Below are 19,469 nucleotides of genomic sequence, written 5' to 3' on the forward strand. Positions count from 1 at the left end.
AAAAGCACTCAAGTCTCCAGTGCATCCTGTTAATCCTCTTGTGCCTAATGCTTCTAAGAACAAAATCCATACTCCGTAGCATCACATTAATGAGCCATCAGGATCTGACCCTGACTTTCCGCCAGCTGTGCTTTCTCACCACTTTCCACAGTTAGAGATACACTGCCCTCTGATCCTCCAGACATACTCCTTACCATAACCCACGTGGACCCACTGTTCGATTCCTTGGCTTCTAACTAACTTCCTCTCATTCCTCCCGATCCAGCAAAGGCATTTGTCCTTCTTTTGGTTCTTTGCACAAACCAAACTCATCCTCAACTTTGGGTCATTACACTAGCTGTTCCCACGGCTTGGAATGCTCTTCTCTCGTGTTTGCACTTGGCTGACTCCTTCTTGTCACAAAGATTTTAGCATGAAAGTTTCTCCGAGAGCCCTTTCCTAGGATTGTTGCCAATCACTGTCCATGTTGTGCACCGCACAATTTCAGGGGGGCACTGTTCCCATGACAGTTCATGTTAATGGTATGTCTTAGGGTTGTACAGGCACGGTCAGCACAGCCATGCTGGATGGCCCTTGTCTTCTCTGACGTGCACCTTCCAACCCAATCCCAGTCATTTTATATTTTTTCACCCCTTTCAACATTTTTTCCGCCGTACCTACCATTATCCAAAATAATTTCATTTAATTATTTATTTACTTCTTTACTGTCTACCTGCTCCTATGAGACTGTAAGCTGCATAAAAGCATAGCTTGTGACTTTCTGGTTCATGCTGTAGCCCCAGTGCCTAGAAGAATGCCTGGGAGATCCTAACTGCTCAATAAATACGTCTTAACTCCAACGAGCAAAATGTGAAGAGGCACCAGAAAAGACGGCAACCAGGAAACGAAAAGTCACAATAGACCTGCACAGAAACTCTCTCTCTCTCCTCTTTGTCTTTTGGTTTCCCTATTTGTCAAGTTACTATCTGCAGGTGTCTGCAGATGAGCTTCTCAGCTTTGTAGTCCTCTTGTTAGATGATGATGACTCCTTCCATATTTCCAGGTCCAGCCACAAGTAGGGAAACACTCAGATCTCTCTTGATCCTGATCCCACATTTCAGAATAAAGAATGTGATTATTTCAGTCTGAGCCAAGCGTCCATCCCTGGTCCAGTCAGGTCTGGTCAGGAGAGTGAGGCCATGTGATTAAACATGACTGCCAATGAGAGGTAGTCCTGGGAATTTCCCAGAGAAGAGGAATCTTCATGGTCCAGTTAGACTCCAACAATTTCTGATCCAAGGTGGCAGCAGAGCCTCAGGTTCAGGTAAGAGCCGATGAGTCCAAATGCTCAGTAGAAGAGGTCATGGGATAAGGGTCCAGATTCAGGTAGCTTTTGGTGATCAGCGGTGTGATGCTGTACAGGTGTTTAAATTGATTCTCCTTATCTGAGAAACAAAGGCACTGGATTCAGTTATTCCTATGCTCCTTTCCAACTCTGCCATTTCATGTCTTGCAACCTGCTAATCACCCAGGTTAACCTGCTCTCCCACCGAGTTAACCTTCCCTCACCTCCATCCTCTAATCCTGATCTACCTAGTCCCACTGGCAATAGCAATGTATCAGGGAAAACAACTTTTCACACTGCCAGCCAGAGGCCCGAAAATGCTGAGAAGTGTCAGAATTAGGGATACAAAATCATGCTAAGATCCACAAAAAAGAGGTGGTTGTACTCTGGGACATGATCAAGACCTCAAAGGAAGACCAATAAAAGGTGTTCAGACCTCTAGACCCAAACAAAGTGAATGTGCTTCAGGGAAAAAAGAAAAAAATTATAAGAAACAGTAAAAGCTGAGAAAATGATCAAGATGCTCAAATGGAGATTATCACAATGTTCCCGGATGGGGATACTTGGCAGAGGGACAGTTGTAATCCATTCTCCCAAGTTATGAAGGTCGAAGCCTCCTTCAGACAATGTGTTCTCAATCCTCCAAACATCCCCAACCATTACCCCATTAGTGCCCTTGTGCATGTGAGTGTGCTCGGAGACGTCTTTCCAGCTGAAAGATCATGACAAACAGGGAGCTCTGTGCAGCCTGAAGATCTGAGGAGGCTCAGGTGCTTAAGTGGTTCTGGCTGCAGTCAGCAACTGCAGAGATGCCTGGAATCAGACGGAGAATTGACAGAGAATGGAGAAGAGGCAAGAAATAGGAGACCTAAAGAAATACTGATGCTTTGATGAAAATAATGATGCATTTTTTGCTCACGAAGGGCAGGGGCTATATCATGTGTGCTTCATTGTTTATTTATTTTTTTGTCTCTAATAGCAGTTGTTATGATGCCAGGCTCAAGGGATGCATGACTGTATGTTTGTGAGAGGAATGTCTGTGTTGGAAGAGCGGTACTTAATGTGTCCACAGAAGATTCTCAGCTCTGCAGAGCCTTCCTTTGTAACTGTTTTTTTTTGTGGGGGGGCAGGGGGTGCTGATGTTCCTCTTTAGCCAACCTGGGATTCTCTAGGATTCCCTCACATTGAGAAAAATTCTATGTGTGTGTGCTCTTAAAGTCTCACTATCTGGGATAACGCCGACGCAGCTTCTTTTAACAATACTGACCTTGGAAACTGTCTCAGTTCTTCTTGGAAATGGTGTAATAGATGTTGATCATCTTCAGAGTAAAATCCAAATATCTTAGCATGGAAACCCATGGTCATCACACTCTGGCCTTTGGCAAACTCCTCCATCTCAACTCATGGCACTTTTCAGTTTTACACCTTGAAATTCCCTGAACTTGCCATTCTTCTTCTAGCTTCTGAAATTGCGCATCCTATTTCCCCCTTTCCAGGGCTGCCCCATCCCCTCCCTCAGCAGCCCTATGGGGCTAATTCCTTTAGGATTCAGCTCATATGCATGTCTCTCTCTGTCCCCTCATTAACTCTTCATTTATACCTCATCACAGTATTCATCATTCTATGCTATGATTCACCGTTTCCTTTTCTTCCAATCTGTATTAGAGGCCACTTGAGGACTGGACTGTTTTATTTATTACTATCCCCTCAGTTCATATGACCATGCCTTATATATTCTAGGTATTCAATAAGTTGTTTGTTGAATGAATAAATGAATGAATGAGGTGATGGGTTAAAAATCAATCTAGGAAGATGGTATAAGAACTTTTTAATGTTAAGGACCCCATACTCTTAATTTCTTCATTGATGGACTCTGCTGAATCGCTATGATTGAAGCCACACTCTAGATCTCTGAAATCCATAGCTATTATCAGAGCTTATCTAGGGAAAGAATCAGAATCAACTTGAAACCACCATGTGAAAGCATCTTAGAGAGGCTACAGGGAAGCCTCATGAGCAAATGGAGATGATTTTGCCATGGCTTCCTTCTTGACCCTGGACTCAGACTACAAGATTGATGATACTGAGAAAGCATTCAAAATAAATGAAAGAAGTAGCCGATCTTGTACCTCCTGTCAGTACTTGCCGTTCATAATATAAAGTCAAAAACTTCACACACTGCAACTCTTGTCCTTTTGGGGAGGGTCCTATCCCAGCCCACACGAAAGTCATTCCTCCTACAGTTTGAAGTCTAAGTCAAGCATTGGCTATCCCAGGTCTCACAGCTAGTTACGGAAGATGTGGAAATGGTGAGTGTGTGGATGAATAGATGGAGGGACAGAAGGATGAAGGATGGAGGGATGCATGTATGGATAGACGGGAGAAAGAGCAAGGTGGGGGGGGGCAGGAGAGCAGAAGGGGCACTGAGCTAGAAGACAACTGATTGAACTTAGTATTCCATTATATATTGGGGACAAAGGAGGCAGAAAAATTAAATAATAATGAACAGCATTCAGCCTAGGAGACTACAGAGTGGTGATAAAAACTAAGGAGAAGGGCGCTTCCCTGGTGGCGCAGTGGTTGAGAGTCCGCCTGCCGATGCAGGGGACATGGGGAGCGGCTGGGCCCTGAGCCATGGCTGCTGAGCCTGCGCGTCCGGAGCCTGTGCTCCGCAACGGGTGAGGCCACAACAGTGAGAGGCCCACACCGAAAGAAAAAAAAAAAAAACAAACCTAAACACTTCTATGCATAGGAATAGATAAGAAGTGACTTTCTCTTCCCCAAACTGAGGGATTTATTTTGATTGTAGACATAAGAGAAGGTTTCACCGGAGGTGGTTACCTTTCCTTTGCTCCAATAAGACCTTCAAATTTGCTTTCCATGCTATTTTACCCTACACAAAGGGCAAAAGGACTGAATTCAGACTGTATGTGCACATGGGTACATAACCTGAAAATGTCTCAGGTGTTCAGGGAAACAACAGATTCTTGTATTTCACTTATTAAAGCTTTCTGATTACTAGACCATGGTCATATAGGGTTGCAGATATGAGTGTGAAAAGTGGGTAAAATTAACAAGGAAAATGCTTTTACATACAACAATCAGTAGCTACTGTTACGGATACGAACAGTAATATAAATAAAACATTTCAAGAGAACAGCGAACGAAGTTATTAATTTTGACCTTGGAGGAAGCCAGAGAGGAATCTGAAGGACAAGCCTCACTCATTCTGTCATCCTCTTCCTCCATCACTTACATTTGGCAGGACTCCAACTCACTAAGAAGTGTCTTGGAATCTGGGCTGTGAGTGTGAAAATTATAAAGTCATATAGCATTTGTATTCATCAGAATTCACACTCATACCCATGGGGAATAAATTCATCTTTGCCAAACTCCAAAGAGAGTAGCTTAAGGTCGTGTTAGTATTAAGCATAAATTGGTGGCTGAAATAATGCCAAGAGGAAAATTATCTGTAACAAGAGCCATTTGTCAAGTAAGGTGGCCCAGAGTACAGAAAAGCAGGTGGACCCTATGGCCAGTGCTTGCAGGATCTAGCAGGTGGTCTCTTTGTGCAGGCTGTTGGCTCCCACTTCCTGAGTCACCACAACATGTAGGATGGGGACATTTGTGAGTCCTCCCAGAGCATTCCCATTGTCAGCTCATCTGCCAGCAAGCCCAGCAAGCTGCACAAATTTATCTACCAAGGGTGAGGGAAGACATCGTTAGTCCTTCTTCTGCCCTTGTTTTCTGGGGGAAATGGAGATGGAAAAGAGCGACAACAGCCCTTTTTATAGAGACGAAGAGTATTAGCTTATGTTCTGGGACTGACATTAACAGTTATGAGGCAAGATTGTCTGCAACCTAGGAAAACGATGGAAACTTAATTAGTGCTTTGAAATTCAGACTCAAGACACGGGGAAAGGTTTGGAATCAGGAGTAAGGTTTCCATAGACAGAGAAAAGAGAGTGGAGGAGAGTTTTCCTGGGGAAGAAAAACCAAAGGATGCCAAAAGTACAAGACCACCCTTCAGGGTGCTTGGGGAAGGGATGCTGTCAGGAAACACTGCCTGGTTATGGAATTCTGAAGAATTATGGTGCCGGGGATGGACCTTCAGATTTGGAGTCAGAGCAGTACTGGGTACAAGTCCCAGCCAGATCACTCGCTAACAGGATGGCGGAGGTGGGGTGACTTATTTAACCCCTGAGCCTCAATATCTTCATCTGTAAAAGATGTCCCCTTTGTGATGCCTAAATACAACATTAGGTGCATGCTAGGTGCCCACTGACCAGTCAGCATAGGGAAGGGAACCCCCCATGGGGAGACTTCCAGCAGAGGCTCGGTCAATTCGGAGCTGAGTTTTAGGGAGATAGCAGTGACAGCCTTGAAGCTCTGGAGAAAGACTGCAGTCTGCAGTTGTCTGCTTCTCTCCTGAAACACCTTCATCCAGGCTGTCCGGTGCCTCTGTGAGCTGACTCACCCCTCACCTCTCTGGAGCCCCTGAGACTGAGTCTTCCAGGAAAAAAGGCAGCCCTTCTGTCTCGAGATTTGGGTTTTTTCCCCCAACAGATGGGCAAGCTCACTGCCTGGGGTCTTTAAACAATGTGCTGTCAGCTGTTAGGCGTTTTCCACCGTGCCTTCTTTTCCCCTCTCCCATCTCTGATAGGTAACCTCAGACCTTCTAAGAGTCGGGTCAGGAATTTCACTGTGACAAGCCCCTCTGAGGCCTGTCTGAATGCACACTCGGGAATAATCAGAGGAATTGGTTGGACTAAGCAGCCCCCAAATCTGAGAAAGTCCTAGAGAGCAGGAACTCCCTACATCCCCATGGCCTTCGCCCTGCAGTTGCGGAGAAACGTCCAGAGTGGAGGTCCCCCCAGCAGTCTTGGGATTTGAGACACTCTCCACCTGCACTAACCATGCTGGCCTTTTGTTATATTGGCATCTTGGTTGAACATGTGATAAGTGCCAGGCATGGGCTGGGCTCTGGAGCCTTGGAGGTGGAAGAAGGTGGAAGGTTGTTCCTTCATCTCCAGGTTTAGACTTCTATTAAAGAGACAGTCACACAGACACATGCGAGCACAACATGGCATTTTTCAGTGAATGATAAGACTACTCACCTGGATGCCCAAACCAGAAATCTGGTTATCATCTTTGATGCCTTCCTGGATAGAGGGATGGCCAACTGCCCATGACATACCCCCTGGGAAGGGGCAGTCCATGTGGAAGACACGAGATGCTATCTTCTACCCACACTTTGTTGATGTGGCTATAAGATTGAGTGTTTTTTTTTAAATGTTCTCAAGGGATGTTTATTTGCACATGAGAGATCACTCACAGATTACCCTGGTTTTAAAATTTAACATTGAGTTTATTAAATTTTAAAACAAAGTTGGGTTCTTTCTCAAGCTTTTAAGTTCAGTTTATGAGTCTTATTTTGTTTGTAAAAGTCTAGCGAAAATTAACAAGCACATATAAGGAGACCTTGATTAATACCTAAGCTTGTTTATAAACTTAAAGATTTTCAACTGTTTATAATTTTGATACATTCTATTTTCAGTACTTTAATTGTCTGATTAACAAACAAAATTTCCCAAGTACTCAAGACTTATAAATCTAATAGATTTATTAAACTCATAAACATGGTGATTCTTTTTTTTTTTTTTTGGCTGCGTTGGATCTTTGTTGCTACGCGCGGGCTTTCTCTAGTTGCGGCGAGTGGTGGCTGGCTACTCTTTATTCTGGAGCACAGGCTCTAGAGCGTGTGGGTTTCAGTAGTTGCGGCACGTGGGCTCAGTAGTTGTGGCTCGCGGGCTCTAGAGCGCAGGGTCAGTAGTTGTGGCGAACGGGCTTCGTTGCTCCGCGGCATGTGGGATCTTCCCGGACCAGGGCTCAAACCTGTGTCCCCTGCATTGGCAGGTGGATTCTTAACCACTGAGCTACCAGGGAAGTCCCATGATGATTCTTATGATAATCAGAAATGCTCAAGCATTATACATAAATCTAGTAAAAATTCAACTTAAAACAGCAAGTCTAAATCAATTCCTAAATTAGTCATTTTAATTGTGATCACAAAGTTTAACTGCTATCCCAATAGACCAAACACTCTTAAAGACAAAAATTTCTATATGAATCATACATTGCTTTTAGAATAATACAGACACACCTTATTTTCTTGCACTTTGCAGACACTGCATTTTTTTTACAAACTGAAGGTTTGTGTCAACCCTCTGTCAAGCAAGTCTATCGTCACCATTTCTCAATAGTATTGGCTCACTTCACGTCTCTGTGTCACATCTGGGTAATCCTCACAATATTTCAAACTTTTTCATTATCATTATATTTGTCATGGTGATTTGTGAGCAGTGATCTTTGATGTTACTATTGCAAAAAAATTACGACTTGCTGAAGGCTCAGATGATGGTTAACATTTTTTAGCATAAAATATTTTTAAATTAAGGTATGTACACTTTTTAGATATAATGCTATTGTACACTTAATAGACTACAGTATAGTTTAAACATAACTTTTGTATGCACTGGGAAAGCAAAAAATCTGTGTGATGCACTTTATCGTGATATTCACTTTATTTTTGTAGTCAGGAACCAAACCTTCAATATCACTGAGGTCTGCCTGTATTCGGTTAATAAAAACTATACATAATTATTTTATTTTTTTGTAAAAATGTATACTAACAATTACATAAGTGTATACACTAACATGTTAACAACTAATAACTCTGGGTGGTGGCATTTTGGCTGAATTTTATTTTCTTATTCAAACCTTTCTTCATTTTTGAATGAATATGTGGCTCTCTCTTTTTTTTTACAATCCAAGGAAAGACATAATTAAAAAAAAAAAAAACCCAGTTTGTTTCTGTTCTGGGATAGAGTCTGTGCTGGGATCCCATCTTATAGGGTGGTCCCTGGATACCTAGCCCCCACTGTGTAGCCTTCCTCATGGGCCACCTGGAGCCTGGACCCATTTAATCACTGCAGCAGGCCTCACGGGACTTGCGTTTCATGAATGCATTTATGCAAAGACACTTCCGACATCAGGCTTTGAAATTTAGTATTATTATTTTTTAACAAAGAGAGGAAGTTTATACCTAAAGCCATCCTCCACAGTCTGAGCCTTTGAGACCATCATGCAAATTTAAGTTTAACTGAAGAAAAGCATAGATTAGAAGCTGTTCTCTCCAAGCCTGGTGGACAAGCTCACTATGACTAAGGAACTGATTGCCTGACTAAGTAACTATCTGACGAGCTGAAGGACCCATGAATAAGTGAATAAATACATGGACACAGTGAATTAGTGACTGGCTTTGAAAGTCTGAATAAATTAGTGAATGGATGAGTAAAAATAACTAATTGCTTAATGACTGATTGATTGACAGAAGCAAGGACTAACTGGATGAGTGAATGAATGAGTAGGAATCAAAGACTTCCTGAGACTGACCGTGGGTGAATGAATTAATTGGTTGAATGGATGATGAGTAAATGATTGACAACACTGACTGACTAAATTGTCCACTGAAGACCGGGTAAATGAATAAGTGAATGAGAGAATGAATGACTGAGAGTGACTGAGAGTGAGCTCAAGGCTTGGCTGACTTACTGACTGTGCTTATCTGAATTAGTTGACTGACTGAATAATGGTGGTCTAAAACAACAAAACGATTGACTACAGTAAATGGGACACTGAATGCATGAATGAACGAATGAGTTTGAAGGAGAGGACCTCACGGGAACTCTTTTGTCCTTGAAGTTGCCATGCCTCCATCCCAGCACTGCGGCTTCCACCCAGGGGTATATGGCCCCTTCCCTCCACATTCCCAAATACCTTAGATTTATTGATGTAGTTACTCAGGACCTACTGGTTGCCTTCCCAAGCGCTCTCTTTTCATTTCATTTTGTGGATGAAACCCGATACCTGACTTGTGGTCTATTCTTACTCTTAGGATTTGTCAATCAATCTTGATTTTTTGGCTTGCTCCCCAGGGGATCTAAGAACACTGAGTCACACCTGAGTCTTGGGTCTTTGCTTCTGGGCACCTTGGGAAGGATCCAGGTCCTGGGGATACAAATCTTTCCCAGGGTTCTTCCCAGCCTCTGGAGGAAGCCATTCAAACTCCAGGTCTTAAGGTCTCTGTCTGTTGGGTGAGAGGTTCTACTGCACCTGGAGCTCTGCTGGGAGGCCCGGAGCTCGTCCATCTCAGTGCAGGGGCCTGATGACCTGATGCATGGCTATTCTCAGGCCACTGGGACGTGGGGAATGGTGTGCACTTGCAAGCTTCCTGGTGCACATTCTGTTGAGAAATTCCAGTGTTTGCCTGCTCATCCTTTTATTGTTGACCCTTGTGAGTTTGCTTTTATTTCTCTGGCTTACCTGAAGCAGACTGACCCTTGAAGGAATTTTCATTGAAATAAAGTCCTCCTCAGATCTGGGAACGAAACCTCCCACCCCTCCTCTCCTGCCTGCTCAGAGCTGCCTCCATGGACAGAGAGATTTTGCTAAAGGAGGCTCTGTGTGTTAGCAAAGGATTCATTAATTGGGAGCTCACTGTTTGCCTCTTGTTCATCAGCTTCGGATCACATAGCGGATCTGTTGTCTATTTACATTTATTAAAGGAACATTTCAGAAGAGTATTTATTCTTAAAGGGAAGCTCAGAGGTTACCCTTGAATTTCAGAGTGAAGATCTGCCAAAATCCATGGCCAGGAGGCTGAAAATAGACATGGTGTTTATTTGTCTGCAGCCTCTTTGGGTGTGTCATTAGCTGTGGGCACGAAATTAGAACATCACCTGTAGTGCCAGGCTGGAATGAAGGTGGGACTGACATGACCACAGAGACAGGGCCTGATGACCATGTGAGAAATCATCTTGCTTGGTTCAAAGCTAATAAACAAAAAGACATTCTAATTAGATGTCAACTTTTACATCAGGATTTGTAGAGTGGGCTTAATGTCTCAAGGATGTTTACATGTGTGAATACTCACATTGACCTGGGAGAAGGGCAGGAAGATTGAAACCAAGTTCGTCATCTGTCTGTCTAGGGTGACTTCCTGATTTCTGACCCTCCAATTTCCATAATCTGTTGGATTCTAATTATACATATATTTATTCACCCTGTACAGGGTCTGGTGCATGATTGGTGTTTGATAAATATTTGTTGATGGAATCAATAAATGGCTAAATGTCAAACTCAATTCATCTTTCAAGGCTTAGTTCAAATTCTATATCATCGTGTAATCATTCCCTGAATTTGCTTACAACATGACACAAAAGGAAAATCAAGAGCCTTGGAGATAGGCCAACTTGGTTTCACTCCCCAGTTCTTTTACTAATTAGTTGTGTGTTTAACTTTTCTCAGCCTGTTTCTTCTTTATCATTATCTCTGTCATCATGATCACCATCATGACAATAATGAATACTCCTGAGTGCTTACCATGTGCCAGTTAAGCACATGCCATGCATCTTCTTTTTAATCTCCACAAAACTCCACTATGTAATTTCTAGTATCTTCCATGTACAGATAAAGAAATCGATGTACATGGAAGATCAGCAGTAGTAGTGGGTACCTCTTTACTATTTGCCAGGCACTGTGCTAAGCATTTTAAAATCCAGTCAACCATCGGATGAGCAACATGTCTTAGTTTGCCTAGAACTGTCCTGGTTTTAGCACTGAAAGACCCATGCTCTGGGAAAACCTTCAGTCCTGGGACCACCAGGACAGCTGATTACTCAATCCTCATAACAAAACAGGAGAAAGGTGATACTCCTCCAACTTACAGGTGAGAAAACTTGCCGAAGTTCACGCTAGTAAACGGCAGAACCACGTATTCTGGTTCTCTGAGCCTCATTTTCTGCACAAACAATTTCCCCGTCATTGGATTGTTGGGATATTAGATACTCTAATATGTAACATGAGTATAGCACTTACTTTTCTACCTCTTATCATTCAAAACTATGACCTTTTCTTCTTTCTCTTTACATCAAGAGCCTTAAAGCATCACATCTGGTGGTCTCCACCTCCTAACCTTCCATTTTCTCTCAACCTGTCCCAGTTTTACTCCTTTCCCCATCACTTGTCTAAGAAAGAACTCTAGTCAAAGGTCATCAGCTATCCACTGGTCTCTTCATAATCCTCATTCTACTTCCCTGGAATGTGAGAGGCAGTCTGTCTATGTTTTAAAAACTAAAACAGACGGAAAGAAATTGAATCAGAATGAATCCCAAAGCATCTGACACTTCGGACCTCTCCCTCTTCTTAAAATTCTTTGATGTCTTGGTTCCCATGACTCTCTTAGTTCTTCCACGTGTCTGAATGCTCCTTCTCAGACTTCATGGCCGCTCTTTATCTTTCCTCTTTGTAAATATTGCTGTCTTTCAGAGTCTTTCCATTTGCCCTCACTTTGCAGTCTCTCACGAAGCCATCTCATTCATTTCCCAGACTTAACTGTCATATTTATACTGGTAAAATTCCAACACTTTCTCCTGAGTTTCATACATATATATCCAACCATATTAATAAGGAGAGCATAGGTCATGCTGCAGTAACAAATTTACCGTCAACTCAGGGGCTTTATGTATCAAATATGCAGTTCTCTCTCATGGTTCATGTCCAGCAGAAGTTGGTAGACAGAGATCCATAGAGTCACTCAGGGACCCAGGCTGGTGGACGCTCTGCTATGAACTCTATAAACTCATGACCTCTAGTCTCTGTGGTGGGGGATAGTGAGGGGGATGGTTGTACAATGGCTCTTAAATCCTCCCATCTGGAAGTGACACAGATGACTTCTGCCCCTACTCAGCAGGAACGAGTCATATGACCCTGCAAACTGCAAAGGTGCTGGGGAAAAGGAGACATGTAGTGAGCCATAAATCAACACATCCACTGGCCCCTGGACATCTGCATATAGAGTTTACTAGGGCAGTTCAAGTTCAGGTTCCTCACGGAATCAATATCTTCTTCCACCAAACTGCTCCATCTTCTATTTTCCTGATCTTAGAAAAAGGGCCGCCATCCACACTGTATCCTGGACTGTATGCATCTCTGGTTTTTACCTCCTCTCCCCTACTTTAGGCCACTTGTGAAAACTTACTGATTTTCCCTCCTTGCCTTCCTTGTCCCAGCCTCTTTGAATCTAAACCTACTTCTCAACCTGCTGCTCTTAATCAGCTTCTTATCATCAGGTTTCTGGATTTCGGTTTTAGCTCCTGAAATGCCTCTCCTTGCTCCCAAGCACCTCTTGCTATTCCTACTTCCTCTCTAATTCATCCTCCCTAAGGCTCCAGGGAGGTTTAGCTTGTTTTTCCTCAAGTGTTAATCCAATCACGCAATGTCCTTGCTTTATTGTCTCCAGGTTTCCTGAACCCAACTCCTGTAACATCTAACTTCTAATCTTCCTCCCCAAACCTGCTCCTCCTGAAAACCTCCCCCGCCCATGTACAGGGATTCCATCCTTCTAGATGCTCAGCCCAAAACCTTGACGTCATCTTGACTCTTCTTGGTTATCCTCACATTCCACATCCTATCTACCAGCAAATCTCATTGGCTCTACCTTCAAAATATATCCAGATCCAATCGATTCTCAAGAACTCTTCTGCTCCCTCTCTGGTACAAGCCAGCAACATATTTCACCCAGATTAATGTAAGACCCTTCTCATGAGTCCCCTGTCTCTACTTTTGTCCCTTTTGTTCTATTTCCTAGATTAGCAAGAGAGGTCCCTTTATAATTAAGTCAGTCTTATCACTCCAGTGGTCAAAGCCCTCTAAGCGCTCCACATCTCACTTGGGATAAAAGCCAAAGACCTAGGGACCCTGCAGGCCCTCTACAATCTGACCATCTTGGTGGAGCTCTTCTTCCAGGACCCTCCCCCAGAATCACTCCACCCGGTCATATTGGTCCCCTTTTTCTTCCTTCAATACACCAGAGTCCTCTGCCTTCAGGAAGATCCTCAGAACCAGGCCCCATCCTTTGGGTCTTTGGTCACATGTCATTTCTCAGCGACCAGCTCCCTGACCAGCTGATATAAAATCCTTCTCTCTCTTTTCCCTCCCTCCTTGTCTTATTTTTTTATCCATGGTGCCTATCGCCATTTAACACACTATATATTATACCTATTTATCTTGCTGACCATCTGTCTCTTTCAGGGAGAAGGAAAGCTAAACGGGGTTAGGGATTTTCTTTCTGCCTTGTTCACTGAGAGATCCCCAGTGCTACGAAGAGTGCCTGGGATGTAGTAGGCATTCAATAAACATGTGTAAATTGTCCTGAAGATAATGGTGACACCTCTTAGCCCAGCCTTCACCAATTACTGCAGTCTCTTCATTTGTCATACTACCTTCTTAGTACAAAAGCAACATTTCCCAAATTACTATCTAGACAATGCCAGTCCTACTTGCATATTTGCCTTTAAAATATGTTCGGGAAATATTTTACACTCTTGGCTCGCCCACCATCCCACAAAACTGGCCAAAATTCAAATACATAATAGCATATTATAAAATCTAAGAAGTACTACAGGAAGTTTAACTTTGTTTCTAAGCTTATTTATTCAATGAATCCTTTTAGGGAATTTATATTAGCATCCTGTACAATTGCAGCCCTTTGTGAATTTTCTGCTACGTAGCTTCCAACTCCCAGAATGCATCAGACTGTTTTGTCTGTTTTGTTATGTTGTTTTCTCACTTTTGAATTGCCAAATACTCTCCCTCATCTCTTTCCGCTTTACATAAGCACACACACAAGCACACACTGTCCAGGACAAATAGTAACTTCCCTTTCCTGCTTTTGTGCGAGCTTACAACTCTTTTACGAAGCCTACTCTGATTCCCCACCCTCCTAAACTACCTTTTCCTTTAGTGCCCTCACTGTGGCCTGGTAACGTCTTTATCAGCACATCCAATTTAGTTAATCCCAGATATGAAATCACATGTCTATTGTCCTGATTAGTTCTTCGCTTCCCAAAGGCACAGGCTGTATCATTTTATCCTTGTAGGCCCAGTTTGTACCCCTCTTCCTCACACAGAGAAGGTTGGCCTTCATCAATAGAACGGACCTGTTGGGCCTTCTGAAGTTAAGGCATAAGAAGCCTTGAAAGCATCTGCCTGGTTCTCTAGGAACTCTTGCTTGTGGGCTACTCCCTCTCAAAACCCACCCAGCAGCTGTGAGAAGCCCCAGGCACGTAAAGAAGCCACTTGTAGGTATTCTGGTTGAGAACTGCACTGAGCTCCAAGCTGACAGCCAGCACCACCGGCAGCCATGGAGTGAGCCACCCTGGACGTCCAGCCCCGTCAGGCCTTCAGATGACCACATCCCCAGCCTCCATCTGACTGCTTTCCCTGAGGGACTCCACGTGAGAACCATCCAGCGGAAACCAGTCAGCCCACAGAACAAAGAAAGGTGAAAATAAATTGTTACATTAGCCCACTAATTTGGGTGGTAATTTGTTACACAGGTATAGACACCTGAAACAGTCTCCTTATCCCACCTTAACATGTAAATTGTAAGCAAACCCGACTTAAACTTGTCCTTTCTGGGCAACCCGGCTGTTCTTAATGAAGGAACTTGGAATATGAATCACATCCCTTGTCATTCAAAAAGTCCTGTATGCTCTTACATCTGCCGGTGAATAGTAATCTCCTTTTATCCAGTCGCTAGACTCCCCACAGAAAGGCCAGACCCCTCCCTTTTCTCCGGTATGTCTCATCCTACTAGAAGAGCAGGGTGTCTTTTTAGAAACCTCATTCTGTAAATATCATCTACCCTTGAGCATTATCAAAATGTGCTCCATGAGCTGGTGCCTGGTGTGTTTAAGTTGGTGGGACACGTTATCCTTCGGTTGCAGCCCACAGAACACAACAATGTGCTTTCAATTAGCTCATTTTAAGACTCCTACATGACACATTCTTGCTTGGGGATCACCCAAAATGCTCCAAGTATTTCCTGATCTGTAGTCATTTGCGTACCTGCCTTCCTTCCCTAAGTGTGTGAGCCCCCTGGGGGCTGGACATGTGCTATGTGTTCCTGTATTGTGCTGTTTACAGAGCTCTTCTCTACCATGACGGCTTTCAGTTTTCAGGGCCGTTTGGTTTTCAGTGATGTGATAGTTTAATCCCCAGAGGTTCGCCTTATTTTCCTAAAGCGCAAGTAATCGGTGAGGCAGGGTGTCCTGCTCACTGCTCCCTACCCGGTACCCCCCGCAACAGTCGCGAGTCTCAGCGTAGGGAAAGGGGTCATTGCAGGATTTAGGATCTGAAGAATCAGCTCTGGGGCTTCCTGGATGTGTCTCTGTGCAGCTGGCATGATTCCCCTGAACCTCAATTCCCTCATCTGAAAATAGGCGAAATAGGCACCCCTAACCCTAACCCATGTCCTTGGGAATATCAGGTGAGATAAAGGATATGAAAGATTTGGGACACTCACTAGATTACCTCTAAGGTACCTCTCCACTGAGGCTCTAGGACAGGGCTTCTCAGTGAGAACTGGGAGGTAGAGTTGGAAGTCAAAAGAACCTCAAACTCACTCTGACGTTCTTTACTTTTCTGCTAAATTCGGAGGGTGGGGACATATCTGATTTATTGTGAGCTCCCCTCCCACACAGTGCCCAAGTCATCTGGGAAACCCAAAAGGGATTACAGTCCTTCAGGGAAATGGGTTAAGACCCAGGACAATTGGATATATTGGAACAGAAGCTTTGGGAATAAAAGAGTAACCTCCATACAACTGAGCACTTTGTCTGCATTCAACACATTTCCTGATTTATCCAATCTGTCCACCAGGGACAACCACCACCAGTTGGGGAAATCGATCATTAGGTTCAAAATACAAGATTCAGCACACGAGGGACTTCCCTGGCAGTCCAGTGGTTAAGACTTTGCCTTCTAATGCAGGGGGTGAGGGTTCAATCCCTGGTCAGGGAGCTAAGATACCACATGCCTCATGGCCAAAAAACCAAAACATAAAACAGAAGCAGGGCTTCCCTGGTGGCGCAGTGGTTGAGAATCTGCCTGCTAATGCAGGGGACACGCGTTCGAGCCCTGGTCAGGGAAGATCCCACAAGCCGCGGAGCAACTAGGCCCGTGAGCCACAGCTACTGAGCCTGCGTGTCTGGAGCCTGTGCTCTGCAACAAGAGAGGCCGCGATAGTGAGAGGCCCGTGCACCTCGATGAAGAGTGGCCCCCGCTTGCCACAACTAGAGAAAGTCCTTGCACAGAAACAAAGACCCAACACAGCAAAAATTAATTAATTAATTAATTAACTCCTACCCCCAACATCTTGAAAAAAAAAAAAAACAGAAGCAATTTTGTAACAAATTCAATACTTTAAAAATGGTCTACATCAAAAAAAAATTTTTCAATCTATAAATAACCAGTTATTAAAGAATGATTATTACTACATCCATTAAAAATGTGTGGCTCATACTTAATAAAACTAACTCTGTTGCTTTTCTCCACTGGGCTTTGTTCTGCCTGTTGGTGACACTTGGTCAAGTTCCCACCTTCCCAGATACCAGCTCTTTAGACATTTGGAGTCAGTGACTATGCCCGCTCTCTTTTGCAGCCCAAACACCTCACTCCCTTGATCTGCTCCTCATGCAGTTGTTTCCAGTCTTGCTGCTATCCTGGAGTCCCTTCTTTGGGGGTAGTTATATCTATTTCTGTCAATCTTAGAGCACATCTTCTTTAGCACCTTTTTTTTTTTTTTTGCGGTACGCGGGCCTCTCACTGTTGTGGCCTCTCCCGTTGCGGAGCACAGGCTCCAGACGCGCAGGCTCAGCGGCCATGGCTCACGGGCCCAGCCGCTCCGCGGCATGTGGGATCTTGCCGGACCGGGGCACGAACCCGTGTCCCTTGCATCGGCAGGCGGATTCTCAACCACTGCGCCACCAGGGAAGCCCTTCTTTAGCACCTTTTATCCAAGAAAAAAAAAATTGTTGCATGGATGAATCCAGAGAATACTCTTAGAAGCCATGGCTTGCAGAGAACCATGGGATGAACATACCTGAACCTTGGTGAGATTTTCTAGGTGTTTCTACATCTCAGGAGAGACACCATATTTCATCTCTGGTTTGACTCAAAAGCCCATGTGAGAAAGTTTACTTGAAGCCAGAACCACCTTAAGCTAACCGGGCTGACACAAGCTTTACAGAGACAGACCTAGACCTCTTGCTTGGATGGTAGCAGCACTGAATGGAAGACCAGAGGGAAGGTGGACAGGGTTGGAGGAAAAGAGAAAAGAAAGAAGGGAGAGGAAAAGGAAGAAAGAGAGGGAGGAAAGAGATCCTATTTTTTTCTCAAGTGTCTTCCACATTTTGAGGCTCACAGGATGATTCTGAAGCTGGAGGTCTTTAAGTCATTCCATTATTCACTGTACAGGCTTCTACTGATTGACTCTACTGAATCAAGTATTGCACTAATCATCAAGGATACAGAGATAAAAAATTCAGTTCCTGCTCTAGGATCTCAACATCGGTATAGAAAATGCACAGGCAAATAACATTATGGTAAATAAAATAGTAACCAACACGCTAGTGGGCATGAAGCAATTATATGATACTGAACTGCTTCTGTTGCTTTAGACAGGGTTGAATGGTGTTATCCAAGAAGTGAGTCTCCTTTACCCTACCCCATCCTCAGACAGCCAGGGTCTCCCATAGTGGAGACAAAGGCTAGTCTAGCTTGGGGTCTGTTCGGAGACATGGCAAAGTGTGTGATACTTGCAGCCACCTCAGGCATATAGGTAGTGAGTGTGGGACAACCACACATCCTGGTTTACCCAGGACAGACTTCATTTACACCTGCTTTCCCAGTGTAATTCTTGATAGTGCACACTTTTACTCTCAAATACATCCCAATCTGGATGATAAACTATATGGTCACCCTAGTGATAAAACTTCAGGAGCCAGATGCCTGGGTTAAATTCCAGCTCTCTGCTTATTAGCTACTCTCTTAGGAATCCCTTAGCTTCTGTGTCTGTCTCCGCATCTACAAAGTGAGGCCAATATAATCTGCCTCATGTGGGTTGTCGTGAGGATTCAATGAGTTAAAATATGCAAAGCCTTAGAGCAGAGCGAGCGTACCTGCCCAGATGTAGAGCTCTTGCCCTCTCCTTGATTTCCATGGAACACAGAACGCCTAAGGTACACAGGCATTTCTGTGTCTGGTGGTTTTATTGAAGACCTGGGGAGTTGGGGTTAGACATCAGGGTGCAGAGATGTAGAGCCCAGTGTTCCTTGGAGTCCCTGTCCCCTCCGCTGGCCCCATGACTGTTCCAGTCTCCATTCATGGCTTCTTTCTTTCTCCGCCTCTCCGGTAATGTGATGCTAGGCTGAAGGGTCCTGCACCTGGCCAGGGAACAGCTTTCTGCTTTCAAGGGGAAGCCCTGGGTTTTTCTGTGGTCCTGGGGAGAAATATTAAGAACTTCTCCTGTGTACCTCCTCAGGAGGGGTGCTGGAAAAAATACAGGACAGCCAGTGAGTTTGAATTTCAGATGAACAACAAATTCCCTTTTTTTATTATAAATAATCCCCCCAAATGTCATGGAGCATACTTACACTAAAAAGACACTTGTTGTTTATCTCAAATTAAAATTTAACTGGGCTTCCTATATTTTTACAGGTATACCTTGGGGAGATTGCAATTTTTGTTCCAGACCATCACAATAAAGTGAGTATCACAATAAAACGAGTCACATGAAATTTTTGAATTCCTAGTGCAACTGAAAGATATGTTTACACGATAGTGTAGTCTATTAGGCATGCAATAGCTTTACGGCTAAAGAAACAATGTATATACCTTGATTAAAAAATACTTTATGGCTAAAAAATGCTAACCATTATCTGAGCCTTCAGGAGTTGTAATCCTTTTGCTGGTGGACAGTCTTGCAATATTTCAAACCCTCCACCAGGTGCCCACACTCATAAGAATATCAATAACTTTCCAAGTGCAGGGGTCTTATTTCATTTCTTAAGCAACCACATGGCATTTTTATACTGAGAACTCTCTGCCCCTCCCCTCCACGGCCTCCTGTCATCCCAATGTCTCAGCAAGGTCTTGAAATCTTGAAAGGTCAGAGCCCTCGAATCTGTGCTGATTTGGGTCACCATTTCCTTGAGATTTCCTTTGCCTCTTCTTTGATTAA

The 19,469-nt window shown here is 43.8% G+C and overlaps 1 long non-coding RNA gene across 4 annotated transcripts in view; it reads left to right on the plus strand.

The window, feature by feature from the left end:
• The window catches only part of LOC132413289 (uncharacterized), a 445,109-nt gene that overhangs the window by 255,096 nt on the left and 170,544 nt on the right, over positions 1–19,469 (plus strand). For all 4 annotated transcript variants that reach the window (XR_011246238.1, XR_009516685.1, XR_009516684.1 and 1 more), the window contains one exon: positions 18,947–18,994. This is a non-coding gene — a long non-coding RNA (uncharacterized lncRNA). The remainder of the gene's footprint in view (positions 1–18,946; positions 18,995–19,469) is intronic.

Source organism: Delphinus delphis, chromosome 17 (genome assembly GCF_949987515.2).
Source record: "Delphinus delphis chromosome 17, mDelDel1.2, whole genome shotgun sequence".
NCBI lineage: Eukaryota > Metazoa > Chordata > Mammalia > Artiodactyla > Delphinidae > Delphinus > Delphinus delphis.